Here is a 15,000-nt window from a genome sequence, read left to right as displayed (position 1 = left end):
TTTGAGACTAGCCTGAGCTACTATTATGGTGAAACCCAGTCTCAAATTAAGCAAACAAAAAATACAGAGTCCTGAGCCCCAGTCATTGGGTTGAACTTCTCAGTGGTGATGTCTCCTGGGCACTGTGAACTGGCGTTCAGTATAGACAGCTTCTGTTCATTTTGGTCCCATGAGGTTGTAAATTCTCTTCTAACTTCATTTGCTTCTGACTCTCGGGGCTTCTGTGAGTAAATATAACCAGTCAGGAAAAGTCAAGTCAAAAAGTACCACCAGGGCTGGAAAAATGGCTCAGTGACTAAGATAATGCATTAGCTTTACATGGGACTCAAGTTCAATTCCCAGATCCCACACTGATGACTCACAACTCCCTATCACTTCAGCTTCCTGGGAACTTACGCCTCTAACCTAAGCAGGAATCAGCATTCATGTGCACATACCCTCACACAGACACACAAGCAAACACATAGGTCCTTAAAAGTACAACCTGCTAAGTGAGCCTAATTCAGTCAGTCTTGTACAACATAACAGTAGCGAATCCTAATGTGGCATATTAGGTGGCTGGCTTCAGCTTGACCTTGACCATAGCATAGCAGAGAGTGAATAGTGATTAATCTACACCCAGGTGTTCACAAGCCAGTTAGCCCCGAAGTGGCCAAAGGTGAGTGTTAGAAACAGCCTGAGAGTCAAGGATGGAACTATGAGGCAGAGCCAGAGTTAGGCACCAGATGTCCAAGCAGAAGACACCCAGGACTAAACAGGAGCATAAGAATCACAAAGATGAGACTTGGCCACAGACCAGCAACTGGAAAGGTAGCCAAGGCAACCAAAGTACTGAGCTCCCGTCAGAAATATGGACAATCCAGTCTGCTTTGGGTAGCTTGGAGCCAACTAGCTGAGGGTAGAAGTCTCTGGAGAACTTTGTTTTTTAAGTTATTTATTTTATGTATGTGAGTATACTGTTGCTGTCCCTGTCACTATTTTCAGACACACCAGAAGAGGGCATCAGATCCCATTACAGGTGGTTGTGAGCCACATGTGGTTGATGGATAATTGAACTCAGAACCTCTGGAAGAGCAGTCAGTACTCTTAACCGCTGAGCTATCTCTCTAGCCCCCTCAAGAGAACTTCTTAATACCCAGGCCCTGACTCCCTCCATCATTGTAAACAATGTCTATTTTCCTGTATCTGGTTCCCTAAGTACTTAGTACCCCTCAGGAATACAACAGCTCCTTTGTCTATATATTACTATCTCTGCTATCTATGAGAAATGTGTATTTTAAAAGAAATGTGTATTTTTGTCAGCCTTCTGGCAGTGTAGCAAATGACCTTTACCATTTTTCTCTGAGATTCAGGTCTGTGTTTAGGATGTTGCTCAACTGAACTTAGATATATCAATGTCCTCTAGTGCTGTCAAAGTACAGGAGCTGACTTTGTGCTGTCACTGAATGTGCCTGTGTGTTTGACCTTGACACTCAGTGGTGTTTTTTTATTTGTTTGTTTTGTTTTTTTAAATAACCCTGACTGTCCTGGAACTCACTTTGTAGACCAGGCTGGCCTCAAACTCAGAAATCCACCTGCCTCTGCCTCTCAAGTGCTGGGATTAAAGGCATGTGCCACATTTGACACTTGGTGGTGTTCTTGAAGTCATAGCACCAATCTCCTCCTTAATTGCTGTTCCTCATGTGCTCTCTGGAGATTGTCTCTCTTCTCATGGTCACTTGTTCTTGTCAGGGGCCATCCATCTGCTATCCAAACAGGTCTACCATCTGCCTTTGGTCATGCCACTCCTAATGGTGACCCTAGCAAAAATAAAATGGATCAAGTTAAGTCAGATCCCTAGGCAGTACTTGTAAGATCCAACAGCCTCGTCTGAAGAGGACACAGCAGCTCAGGTCCCTCTAATGCAGTAGAGTGCACGGGCCTGTATTCATTTAGCTCATAGTTAACAAGTGCTAGCTGTGTACTAGCCTCGGTTGAAAACATTCAGGACAGCCTCAACTCCAGAAGGAATGGGCTTCCAGGTAAGGCCACCAAGCCACCTGCAGCCCAAGTCAGTGAGCCAGGGAGGAAGAACCATGGTCCCCTGGGTAGGCCCAAAACCCTCACACTGTAACAGTAGAGGCTCTGCAGCCCTCCAGTTCATGGGTTCCCAGGGTGGCTGGTGGCAAAGGGCTGGCTAGATAGGGATTGTCACAGTGGAGATAAAACAGCAATGTCTGTGTCACCAGGTCCCACCATCTCTCAAGCCAGCTAGTGGAACTGCCAGTGGGTGGAGGCTGAGAACTAGGAAGTCTGAAGGGAGCTCTCTCTGGGGGTCTGTTGACCCTACATGGTCCACAGCCTTGGGAAAGATTGTGCACAGAGCAAATAAGCAAAGCTTTGTGTAGGACGACTGCTACAGAGCCCCGGCTGGCGTGGGTAAGGAGGCGCTGCATTTAAACTCAGTCTGAAAGAATAAATGGAGGTGCCTAGATTAAAACAGGAGAAAACATAAATGTGGGGCATAAAGACCTAAAACTATCTTATAAATCATTTTTTGAGATCACAGATGTATTCCAGAATGTTCATGTTGTCTAAAATATGACAAGCAGAAAAATAGGTTTTTACTCTAAGCATATACATACATTTCAGGTATATTATTACTAAAAATAAATTCTTGCATAGCATCTGTAGATGCTCAAAAGAACCATTAACAAATCCCTGATTTATACTTCTGTTTATTCATTTTACATATAAAAAGTGAATTTGTTGAAGTGACATGTTATACCTGCTCAGAATTAATGACTGTGTGTTGGTGTCTTAGAACTACGAGTTTTGTAAATGAGCAAACATTCCATCCTTCCTTACAGCCTAGGACTGTGTGGAAGGATGCAAGTGTGGAGAACAGGCCTGGGTCAGATGCTGAGTGATCCTGAGAAGACTCAGTCTTCTCTGCTCACACGGAGAGGAGACTGCTCTGGTCTTGGCATAGGACCTCCCTCTGTCTTCTCTAATACGGCTCCCTAGGGGAGGCCACTGTGGGAGCACTGACAGTCCAGAAGCCAGACCCTGACCAAGAGCCAAAGAGCCCATGGCTACAAAGCAGAAGTAATCACAGAAAAGAACCTGGGAAATTCACAAATACGTGAACATATACGTTCAGTGGAATAATGAACAAACCAAAGTGGGCATTGGAAAACTCAGCCAGAACAGCTGCAAAAGAAGGATCTCAAATCAGTAGCCTAACGTTCCATCCTAAGAAAGCAAGAGAATGCCAGGCGTGGTGGCGCATGCCTTTAATCCCAGCACTTGGGAGGCAGAGACAGGCGGCTTTCTGAGTTCGAGGCCAGCCTGGTCTTCAAAGTGAGTTCCAGGACAGCCAGGGCTATACAGAGAAACCCTGTCTCAGAAAAACCAAAAAACCAAAAAACAAAAAGAAAGCAAGAGAATGAACAGACTGAAGCCAAGCAAGTAGGAAGGGAAAATGAAGTCTTGAAACACACACACACACACACACACACACACACACACACACACACACACGAAAAGAAAGACCAACAAAATTAGTGGCTGGTTGGGAGGGCGCGCCCTTCTTCCCTCATCGCTGCATGTGGGTCTCCCCTAAAGCTGCGTGCTCAGTCTTCAGTCAACGGTGTACAAGCCCTGCGTTCTCCACTAGCACTTCCAGTTTGGAAGGCTTGGGCAGGAACCATACAGGAGGCTTGCCTGGACCACACAGGGAGAGCCTGCCTCAAAAATAAATGACTTAGCGAATGAGTAGATTAGAGTAGAATAGAATCTCTGAAAAAAACATATGCCACCAGACTAAAATCACTTGTATGAAATACACAAATTCCTGGAAGCACAAATTGCAGTGCAAAGTATTTTAAGTAAATAAAACCTGCTGTAAGAACCAGCCTAGCATCGTTGCTTTAACAGTGAATCTAACCAAGTGTTTAAAGAATTAACACCACCTCTCCTTCTTAGATACTTCCAAATAAGGGTTGAGAGAAGCACTGATCTCATTGTTCCCACGAAGCCAGGACTACTGATACCTGAGCCCACAGAATTGGCAGGAAAGAAAACTAGGGCCAGCAAGAGGGCCTGGTGGATGAAGGTGCTTGCTTCCAAGGCTGACAAGCAGTTTGATCCTTGGGACCCAGATATTGAAAAGACCAGTGATTCTCTCAAGTTGCCCTCTGACCTCCATGGATGTGCTGTGGCACATTTGTAATCACACATATACACAAATAAATAAAAATCCGACCCTTCATAAAAGAAACTTCATGAAAACACCAGCAGGATTTTACATCTTGAGTTCAGCAAGAGTTATAGGGAATCAAATATTTATCCTGTTTAATTTTGATGCCAACTTAACAACATAGGTAGATCCTGTCACATAAATAAATAAATAAATAAATAAATAAATAAATAAATAAATAAATGCATACATACATACTTCAGTTGGGAACTGACTCATCAGATGACCTGTAGACATGCATGTCTGCGGAACATTTGCTGACTGAAGTAGGGGGATGCCCTTGGGTGGCACCATTTAGGGTGTTACTAGGCATGAAGTGTGTCTGAATGTAAGCCTGGAGCATGCATGTAAGCAGCATCCTCCAGAGTTTCTGCTTGAAACTTCTGTCTTCAGTTCCTGCCTTGACTCCCCTCAATAATGTCTAAAAAACATACCATGAAATAAACCCTTTCCTCCCCAAGTTATTTTTGTTTAGTGTTTTATCACAGCAGTAAAAACTAAAATAAAAATTGGACACTATCATAAGTAAGTGAGGTTTATCCCAGGACTGCAAGTCTGGTCTGAACATGAAAATCAGTCAGTACTACATACCATTTTCATTAAGGGACTAAAACACTTCAGGAAATCTCCTTTCCCTATAAACCTTCAGTAAACCTAGACTCGGAAGTCATTTCCAGAACCAGATAAGAAGCCTACCCAAGACCAAAGCTAACACATTTTAGTGGTAAAAGCCCATCCCCTGGCCTAAAATCCAGAAAAGACAAAATACTTCTCCAACTCAGCGCTTAACTAGCGAGTCAGAGAGAAGGGAGTAAGACTAGATTTACATATGCTGTGATATTATATAAGCAAAGCCCTAGAAATGACATTCCAGCTGTAGGCCACATACAGTCTACAGACTCCATACAGAGGCAATAATACAAAGCAGATTGTGTTGTAGTTTCAGAAGAAAAGAAAAAGAAATTTAACGAAAGAAATTTAACAAAAGAAACTATAAAATATTAAAAGAAACTAAAGCCATAAATAAAGGAAAACATATTCTATGTAAGAAGGTGATATTGAGCTATTGGGATGGTACAGCAGGTTGATACATTTGTCACCAAGCCTGGCCACCTGAGTTTGGTCCCTGAGACCCCCATGATAGAAGGAGAAAATGGACCCACACACACAAGTTATTCTCTGACTTCCACACCCAAACCATGGCAAGAGCACACATACACACATGCACTAAATCACATATTAACTGATTATCTTAAAAAAAAAAAAAAAACAAAAAAACAAAAAAACAAGGTGATAATATCCAAGTTGATCTACAGAGTCAATGTAATTCCTGCCAAAATGCTACTGGCTATTTTTATGCATAAATGAATAAGCTAATTCCAAATTTTCTATGCAAATGCAAGGACTTAAGAGTAGCCAGAACTTGAGGTGGGAGAGATAGGTCTGCAGTTAAGAGCACTAGCTGCTCTTGCAGAGGACCAGAGTTCAGTTCCCAGCACCCACACAATCATATATAATCCCAGCTTGAGGAGACACAGTGCTCTGGCCTGCGTGGCAGTGGCCCACCCACAGACCCACAGACGTACACATGATTAAAATTTTAAAAATCTTCAAAGCATCCAGAACATCGGGGGGGGAGGATTGAGATATTGCAAAACTTACAGCAAAACTGTATCAATAAAGGTGTGGCAATGGCAGGAAGCTGGGGTAGACTCAGGAGGCAACAAGTAGGCTGGGTGTGCATAGCCATGCTTCCAGACAAAAATGTCAGGGGACTGAGGCAGGAGGATCATAAGTTTAAAACTATCCTGAGCAACTTTGGGGGTTAAAAAGAGAATAAGAGAAAATATTTATTTTATATATATCTAGTATCCAGAATCTGTAAAGACACTCTAGCAAAGAGAAAAGACAAATGAGCAAAGGATGTGGATTACTCCAAAGACCTGCGAATGGCCAATAAGGAGACTTGTGGCCAACAAATCAGACTTCATTCCTCCCAGAAGAACGCCTGTAATCACCAGGACACCAATGAGAGCTGGTGTCGACCAGACCTTAGACAGGCGAAACCCTCCTAAGGGGCTTGAACCCATGTAAAGCAACACAGTTGCTATGAAATGCAGTCTGGCAGTGTCAGATCTTGGACATAAAGTTATTATGTGACTGCAACTCGTGATCCTCCTGCCTCTGCTTCCAGAGCTGGAATTATAGCTGTGTCACCATACTGAGCTCATTGTAACCTTGAAAAAAAAATTTTTTTAAATCATACTTTTAAAAGCATTTACAGCCGGGCAGTGGTGACGCATGCCTTTAATCCCAGCACTTGAGAGTCAGAGACAGGCGGATTTCTGAGTTCAAGGCCAGCCTGGTCTACAGAGTGAGTTCCAGGACAGCCAGGGCTTTGCAGAGAAACCCTATCTTGAAAAAATAAATAAATAAAAAGCATTTACAAATGAGATTGTATCTTCCTGTTGGTTAATTCATTCCCATGGAATAGAGATTAGCTCAGTGGTGGAGTGTGTCAAGCGTGAGGCCCTGAGTTTGGTCCTCAGCACCGCACACACCCCATCCCCCTATCCCCCCCGCAAAAAATAAATAAATAAATAAATAAATAAATAACCTAAAAATCTTACTTGTTTAAATCCCTCTTTAATGTTACTCAGGAACCCATCCTAGCAATCAGGACCATGCAGCTCCTCTGACCTGATCGCTTAGCTGTCTGCTCTGCTCCCCATAGGATCTAAGTGCAGGGGCCCCTTGGGCTATGTTTTTCTTGTTTCGGTGGTGGGGGTGGGGGTGGGGGTGGTTTTAAATCTTGACTATTGGTGCTGGAGAGATGGTTGTGAGTGCTAACTGCTCTTGCAGAGGACCCAGCTTAATTCCCAACACCCACATCCAATGGCTTAAAACTCCCTTTCTAGGAGATCCAGTGTTCTCTGGCATCCACGAGTATGTGCATACATAGTGCATATAAATTAATAAATATTTTATTTTATTTTAAAAAAATGTTGACTGTACCCTAAAGCATCAATTTTTACCTCTGTTACCCAGAGTCCAAGGTCATCCTCCACTGCATATAGATTTCAAGGTCATCTATCTCATGGTGTTTGAGTTATATGGAATTTTATCTCAAGAGAAAGAGGGGGTTAGGGAAGGATTCAGTTTCATTTGCCATCTGCAGATCTTTAAGAAATACTGTAGTTTGTGACTAGGATGTAGCTCAGGGTAAAACCAAAATATTTGGCCACTCAGTTTCTGCTATCTTTGAGGCAGAAGAGAGAAGAAAGGGAAGAACCAGGCAAGATTCAGTCTCTGCAGAACGAAGCATTCCTGGTCAGGGTCACTAAGATTCTTGGCTACGAGAGGGGCAAGAGTTAAGGAAAGGCCATTAAGAATTCACCTAACAAGACCCTCCAAATTCAGAAAGTGGTATGAACTGGCTAGAACATCATCCTGCTGTATTTTCCTGGGCTCTGAAGCTAACAAAAGGGAATATATATATATATATTCTGCCTCCCTGTTGGCAGCACGCAAAGGGTCTGCGCACCTTCCACAGCATATAACTACATGTGTTCTAAAGGAGATGGAGCCCCAGCCTGAGCCCTCCACAGCCCATGCAGGCAGCACTTTTGGCTATGTGTGGCCCACCCTCCCTGACAAACAGGAAGCTATCTGATGGGGTTTATCTCTGGTATTGCAGTGGGTTAATGGTGGCGGCCTCGGAAACTGGAAGAGCCAGTGCTCCTGAATGCACACGATGGTCCTGTCCTCCAGCCGTGTATTAACTAGGCCTGTGTCTTATGGTGATGGGAATATATATCATGGGAAACCTGAAACCCAATATTCCTTTTATGTGAGGCAGTCTTTGGAGACCTAATACCTCCTTTGAAACGTCCAGTGTGTTTAAATTAATGCAGTTTGGCTGGTTTGAAGATTGCAAATAGGTTAAAGCTAGATTCCATTAGTAATTACATTCTTCTATTGACAATAACTGTTTCTTTAGAAATGACATTAACATTCTACAAAAACACAGCAGTAATCCAAAAGTTAATGTTCTGTTCACTTATAATTATATTTAATTCATATTTATGAGTTCATGGGAGGGAGGAATAAGAAAGAAATGAGTTTTAAAATGTTACAGGAGAACAATGTAAAAGAATTTTTTTCCTCTTTCTGATAGTCTGAAAGATGTTCAAAGTCACTTGACGGAAGAAAAATAATTTTTAAAACACAGTTTTATAAAATCGTGTTTTACTAACTGTATTGAAAATCTGTGGTTTTATAAATTTTTTTCAGCACTGGGCTAATTCAATTGAGAGATTTTTCTCCACATTTTTCTTTTTCTATCACTGTGATTTTGATTTCATGGCTATTTGGGAGGGAGGATCCGCCTCTTTAGACCTGACAGGATGCGTAAGCTTTGTGTGGTTTCTTTGAATTGTCCACGAAACCTGATGTATTATTAATGAATTAATTTTGTGGTGGTGGAGGCCTGTGAATAGCATCGTGTGAATGGGCAGTTGCCCGATGGGGCCAGTTTTGGCTGCTGCCATTTAACATGTGTTGCGCTATTGTGAAGTCTTACCCAGCCGTAGGACAGTGCTCATTTAATCCGCCATGATGGGACCTTCACACCCTGAACCCACACTGGTTGCCAGGGTCAGTTGCTGTAATGGTCCTGCCTGCTGTTAGTTTTCCCTGAACCAGGGGAGGTGATTGTAGGAGAAGTGGAATGTCCGCAGTAGAGACCACAGGCTGGTCGGCTTGGGTGATGGCCCCCATTCCAGAATGAGGCAGCCGTCTTCCTTCCTCCTGGAAATGGAAGCGTCTGGGCCCCGGAGATCCCTGATGTTCTGAGGTCCAGAGTAGCAGATGGCATTATGATTTTCCAAATCCTGGTGAACATTCTAACTGAACTTACTCATTTCACAGTGTGTAGTTTTGCTTTGTTTTGTTTCATATCCTCATAACCGATGCAGTGTCTCCTTCAGCCAGCTTTAAATTCCCTCCCTGTTAATTATTCTATGGAACCAAGTGTGGCACAGTTTCACATACAATCCCAAGCTTGCTATTGTAGCTGATGGGCCTTTGGGTTCGGTTTAAAATGTAAGCAGATCCCGCCCAAGCTCCTTCACCATGAGTCACCAGGTGCTGGTGTCCCCCATATCCATAGATCACAATGCAGGGGGCAAATGGCAGTAATTACTCTAACAATCGGGTGAGCATTCAGGGGGACACACGGTGTGGTGACGCTGACTCTAGTTTTGCTGCAAATTCTGAGTCTGACTTGATGGTGTTCTGGCTTGTTGAGTTTTCAGGACACGGACCTGCCAGGTTCTTGTAGTTGAGCAGTGTATGTGTGGATCAGCTATCTTTGTGCAAAGAGGGGTTAGACCTCCATTTCAGAACCATGAGGGCTATTTTTCTCTCCTGTTCTTTTACTCTAGCTTCTGAGACAGCTTTTAATCAGCTCTTCTGCAGCGAGAACCTGGTGAAATAAATGCCAGCTCTGTGTATTTGCATGATAATGTGGGTCCTGGCTCCAACATGTGTAGCTGGACTTTTCATGAGGAAAAAGGAGCTTGACCTTAGCAGCATATGGAATTCAAAAACTATATGGGAACAAGGGGAACCACAGGTAGGAGTCGCTGAATAATTACCTCTAGAGCAGCCTGAGCGGGAGGCCTCCCACGAGGGCGAGCCCATTTAATGGTCCCTAAAACTCAATCTTGTGCATGTCAGTGGTCACGCTTGATTATCCGCAGCAGTGTTTTTATGAAATGCATCGGGACGCTGCAGAGAGTAAGGACAGTTGTGGGCTGTACTTTGTAAATGAAACCCCATTGCGATGTGACCAAGTATGCTGTTGCGACTGTGCCTAAGCTGACTCTGTGTGTGTGTGGGGGGGGGGGGTTCACGCAGGTACCTCTAAATAATGCTGCTCCCTGTGGTTTAAGAGTAGCAAGAACCCAAAATTAAAAGAGAAAAGGATGCTTGTTGGCTTTGGGAAAGGTGCCTACTCAGATATAGTTGAGAAGACAAACTCACTTGCCAGTTCTGTTTCCAAAGAATTTCTAAAACACCTGATCTTTGCCATGTCTAGAAAGTCTCTATGTAAATCTTGTAATGACAGCAAAATAAGTATAGTAACTGAGTTGGGTTCATCGTGACATTGATGGCAAACATCTTTCTCTTTTTCACCGTAATATTGAGGAACTTCTAAAATGTATGTAACTGAAAAGATATCTGTGATGTCAGTTTCAATTATCTAGAGACAGGTTCCTTTGGTCCTATTCATTTGTACAGTGTGGGCTTTTATAAACCTGGTAGTGGTGTTCTCTTGGCTAACAGCTGGTTCCCTTGACTGAAGGGTTTATGGGCGGGGTTGGTGTTTCCGTAGTGAGAATTCAAGCCTTTAGTCCCTGGTTCCAGGTCCGTCTGAGACAAGTTAAATGAACTGCTACTGTCAGGCCAGACCAGCAGACAGAACTTCACACCAAAATGCCCACACGTATAATTTGTCACGTCTGGCAACCCCAGATATGGAGTGACCCCGGGTGGAAATTGAATCATTCTTCACTACCTCCACTCACGCCCAGTGTAGAGTGGGGTGGATGGAGGAGGGCTCAGGGCTCCAGCTGAGCCACAAGAGGCCATCCTCTCTGCTGATGTCTTCACAGCCTTGGTAATTCGGAGCCTCGCTCCCGCACCAGTGCTGGCCTCAGAACACCCCCAGGACTTGGCAAGTTCATCTCAGCATGGAATAAAGAGCGCACTTCAGGTCACAAAGTGGCAATGCTCTTAAATAAGCTCTGTGTCTGGCGGTCTCTGCTGAGGCATGGCTCATGTCTGTAACAGAGCAGCTAACCAGCTAACCACCTGTACCTCTGTCCCTACCTTTCTCCTCTCTCCTGGCAGTCATGACCAAAGACGTGTACAGATCCAAACCTGGAGGAGTGTTAAAATGCTAAAACTTACTAATTTCCCATTATCCTCCATAACACTGTCTTCTTTTTTATGTGTGTGTATTTATGTAAGGTATATGTACACATGTATGTGGGTGCACACACCTATGTGAGCACAGAGGCCACAGACGTCACTGGATATCCTGCTCTGTCATTCCTTACCTTATTCCCTTGATCATTCGATAAACACAGAGGGAGACTGATGGCCAGCAAATCCCACTGATCCTCTTGTCCTGCCACCACTGCCACACACACACACAGGCTGTGAATGCTGGCACATGTGACCACATACTACTTTTTGTTTGGGTTCTTGGGATTTGAACTCAAGATACCACATTACATAGCAAGCCCTCTTACCCATTGAGCCTACCCACCCAAGACCTCAATTACCTACTGCACAGGAAGTTTTTGGTTTATAGACTAGCATATATGTGTATAACAAAAAGTGGGAGGGGAGGTCTAATTTTCTCTTTTGCTGTTGGATTTTTATTTATTAAAGACAGAGTCCTATATTCCAGGTTGATCTTAAACCTCCTAAGTAGCCAAGAACGGCCTTGAGCTTCTGGCCCTCCCTCCCCTCCCTCCCTAGTGCTGGGTTGCAGGCTTGCATCACCACACCCAGTTTTTCACCTTGCTGTGGATAATAGCCCCGGGCTCGCTGCACACCAGGCAAATGCTATACCAGCTGGGTTACATCCCTGGCCCTGGATTTTCATTTCTAGACCAACTAGGTTTCCTCTCCTGGAGAACACAGACTTGGCCTGTGAATTTGCCAGTTGTCTCACAGCAATGGCCACCATAGGGAATAAACAGTGAGGCTCAAAAACCAACTTGGGATCTGACAGCCGAATGCTCTTCTGCCCAACCCGACGACTCTGAAATTACAAATGGCCTTTGACCCCAGCACCACGAGTAGAGATGGAGTGATCTAAGACTGCTGTGCTAATTGGTATGAACCACAGGACCTAAGACCAGATATGTTTGGGCCAAGTGACAGGAACATCAGACTTGAATTAAAAGACTTACCATGAAAATATAGAACGTGATTCAGTGTTGGCTTCATGTGATTCTTTAATGTTAACTACTTACTTTCTTGGTACTGTAGCATCAATGTATCTTAAAATGGGCTATTTTAAAACTTAGAAAGCAGGCCAAACATGATAGAACATACCTTGAACATACCTAGTTCAAGTCTAGCCTAGTCTACATAGTGAGTTCCAGGAGAGCCAGGGTTCTGTAGAGAGACTCTGTCTCAAAAAAAAATAAATAAATAAAATAAAGTAAAATAAAATAACAACTTAGAGAGCTTACTCTTTTGCGTGTGTGTGTGTGTGAGGAAGGAGGGGTCTATGCACATATGTGTAGAGTGTACACATGTGACCGATGCATGTGCTGAATTCAGAGGTCGGTCTGGTCAGGAGTCCTCTGTCACACTACCTTCTTCCTTTAAGGCAGGGTCTCTCAGTCTTTAGCCCTGCTGACAACAGCCAGCCCTAATGATGACCCTGTGTCTATTCCCCTTGGTGCTTGGTTATAGATATTTGCAGAAACACTCTGAACTTCAGTCTTGATCTTTGTGTACCACTGAGCCATCTCTCCAGCCCCTCCCTCATTAGAAGATTTTACTGCATTTTAACATTGATCATAGAACTCACAAATAAAGTCAATAGCCCCAAGATTGTTTAGTTATCCCTCTGTCTTCCATGTGTCAGTAAAATAAAATCCTTGTTTGAAGGGATACCTGCATTTGTACAAATAGAAACGTTCATGGTGTTAATACCCCACGTGCTCCCTGCAGTGAGGGGAGAGGGCAGGTAAAGAGCTAAGGTTCACATCTGCCATTCCCTGATGCCAGATCAGTCATCCCACAGAGCCAGACTCACTGTCTTTGATGTGGTAGGTGCTCGCTCGAGAAAACTATCATGTGACTGAGAAATACATAATTTTCCATTTGAGTGTACTCCGAATTAACCACCACATTGTTGTAAATGTCCATTGTTGTCTTTACTTCTGAGCGAACATAAAACTGAAGTCCTCAGAAATATGTCTTAAAGATTCCTCAACCTTTCCAGTTGTGACAAAGCAGGGGTCTAAGAATTCCATCTTCCTACCAATTTTTTTTAATAGTTTTTTCTTTTTAAGTGTTCCCACCTAATAAGGTTTTAGATTCTCATGCAGTTGGAGGCAATAGAGATCCCTACTTCCCACTTACAACTCTCATAAGTCAAACACAGTAAAGCAACCAGGACGCCAACATGAGCACAGATGTGGGCCTGACCTTATTCAGACATGTGATTACTTGTGGGGACAGGAGTAAGGTGTGGTAGAGGTAAACACTAATGGTACAGGTCCTTTCAAAGATTTGTTTTTATTTTTTAAGTTGTATGCATGTGTGTGCATGTCTGCATGTAGGTGGATGCATATGAGTGCAGTGCCGATGGAGGACAGAAGAGGGCATCAGACCCCCTGGAGTTGGGGTTGCAGGCAGGTGTGAGCATGCAGACCTCTGCAGACCTCTGCAAAAGCATTCCCGTTCCAGCCTCATGGCGATCCTTAAAGCTGAGAGACATGGTTTGCAAACCAGAGAGTCTTTTACAAAAGTGACCCCCTCTTTGGTTGCCTCAAAAGCATTTTCTTAATTATGCTTTCTGTATGTGGAATGCCCGCCCTTCCTGTCCTTGTAGTCCGTCACAAGTTTGCTCATTGGAAGATTTAACTCTGTGTGATCTGGCAGCAACTGTAGTTCTTCCACCTCAGTGAGTATGCAGGTATACACACGAGCACACATACACCCACACACGCACACACGATTTTCTGCTGCTTGCCTTTTTTTTTTTATGCCTGAGTACCTTGCTGACAAGTGCTAATAACAGAATACCCAGAGAGAGAGTCCAGTTGAAGTTAGCACACATTAAACATTCCAGACTTGTCCCTTTGCTCAGAGATTGTGCATAATTAATAATTAAACAGTTTTGGTTGTAATGGGTTGACCTCTCTGAACTGTTCATTACTCACAAGGCAAAGGCATCATTCAAACTTTTTTCCCAGTGTCCTTCGCTGTTCTCTGGTGTGCAGCCTGCCCGTGTTTGGTTGTTCAGCAGAAGGGCTGACCAGATAGTTATGAAGCCTCTGAGATTGTCAGCCTTTCCCCCCTCTCCATCCCCGTATGCCGAGAACTGCTTACTGAAATGCTTCTTGGTGGCTGCTATCAGTCATTTAGCAGTTACCTGCTCAGTGGCAGGATCCAGTTTGTGGTCCTTAGCAGGATTCTAAAATTGTTTTGGGATTCAATCTCAGGTTAAGGGTTTTGGCTAAGATTGTGCCCGCTCCTGCAGTCCAGACCTTCCTGCTTAGATGTTTACAAAAATGCGTCTCGACAAGAAAGCCCTCGAGGTGACATCCGGAACCCGGGGCCTAAAGGCTTCTATTACCCATCCTTTGCGGTTTCCACCAGAACTTGAGACATTAGAGTACCGGCTTCCTCAGTCAACACATCTGTTTCCAAATGCATGTCTTCCTCTTGCCTGAGCCCTGTTCCCAGAGGACGTTTTGATACATAGCTACATCTACTGACTCCTCACCCCACCCCTCAATGTGTCTCAGTCCCCAGTCCCTTTCAGTCCCACAATGATGAGATGCTTCCCCTTCCGGGGGACCCTCAAGAAGTATGTGTCTGACCTTGCTCCTTCCCTAAACGTTGAACAAAATAACAAAATAGACATGTTCTTAGAGGCCTTTCTCATCCTGAGCTATACAATCTACTCCCTCCTCCTCCTCCTCCTCCTCCTCCTCCTCCTC

The 15,000-nt window shown here is 43.9% G+C and overlaps 1 protein-coding gene across 2 annotated transcripts in view; it reads left to right on the top strand.

Moving 5' to 3' along the window:
* Map2k5 (mitogen-activated protein kinase kinase 5) overlaps positions 1–15,000 on the top strand; it is a 217,329-nt gene that overhangs the window by 163,369 nt on the left and 38,960 nt on the right. The gene's annotated exons all lie outside the window — the stretch shown is intronic.

Source organism: Mus pahari, chromosome 10, assembly GCF_900095145.1.
Source record: "Mus pahari chromosome 10, PAHARI_EIJ_v1.1, whole genome shotgun sequence".
NCBI classification, from domain to species: domain Eukaryota; kingdom Metazoa; phylum Chordata; class Mammalia; order Rodentia; family Muridae; genus Mus; species Mus pahari.
Note: the sequence above shows the minus strand (reverse complement) of the source record. Positions and strands in the feature narration are given on the sequence as shown.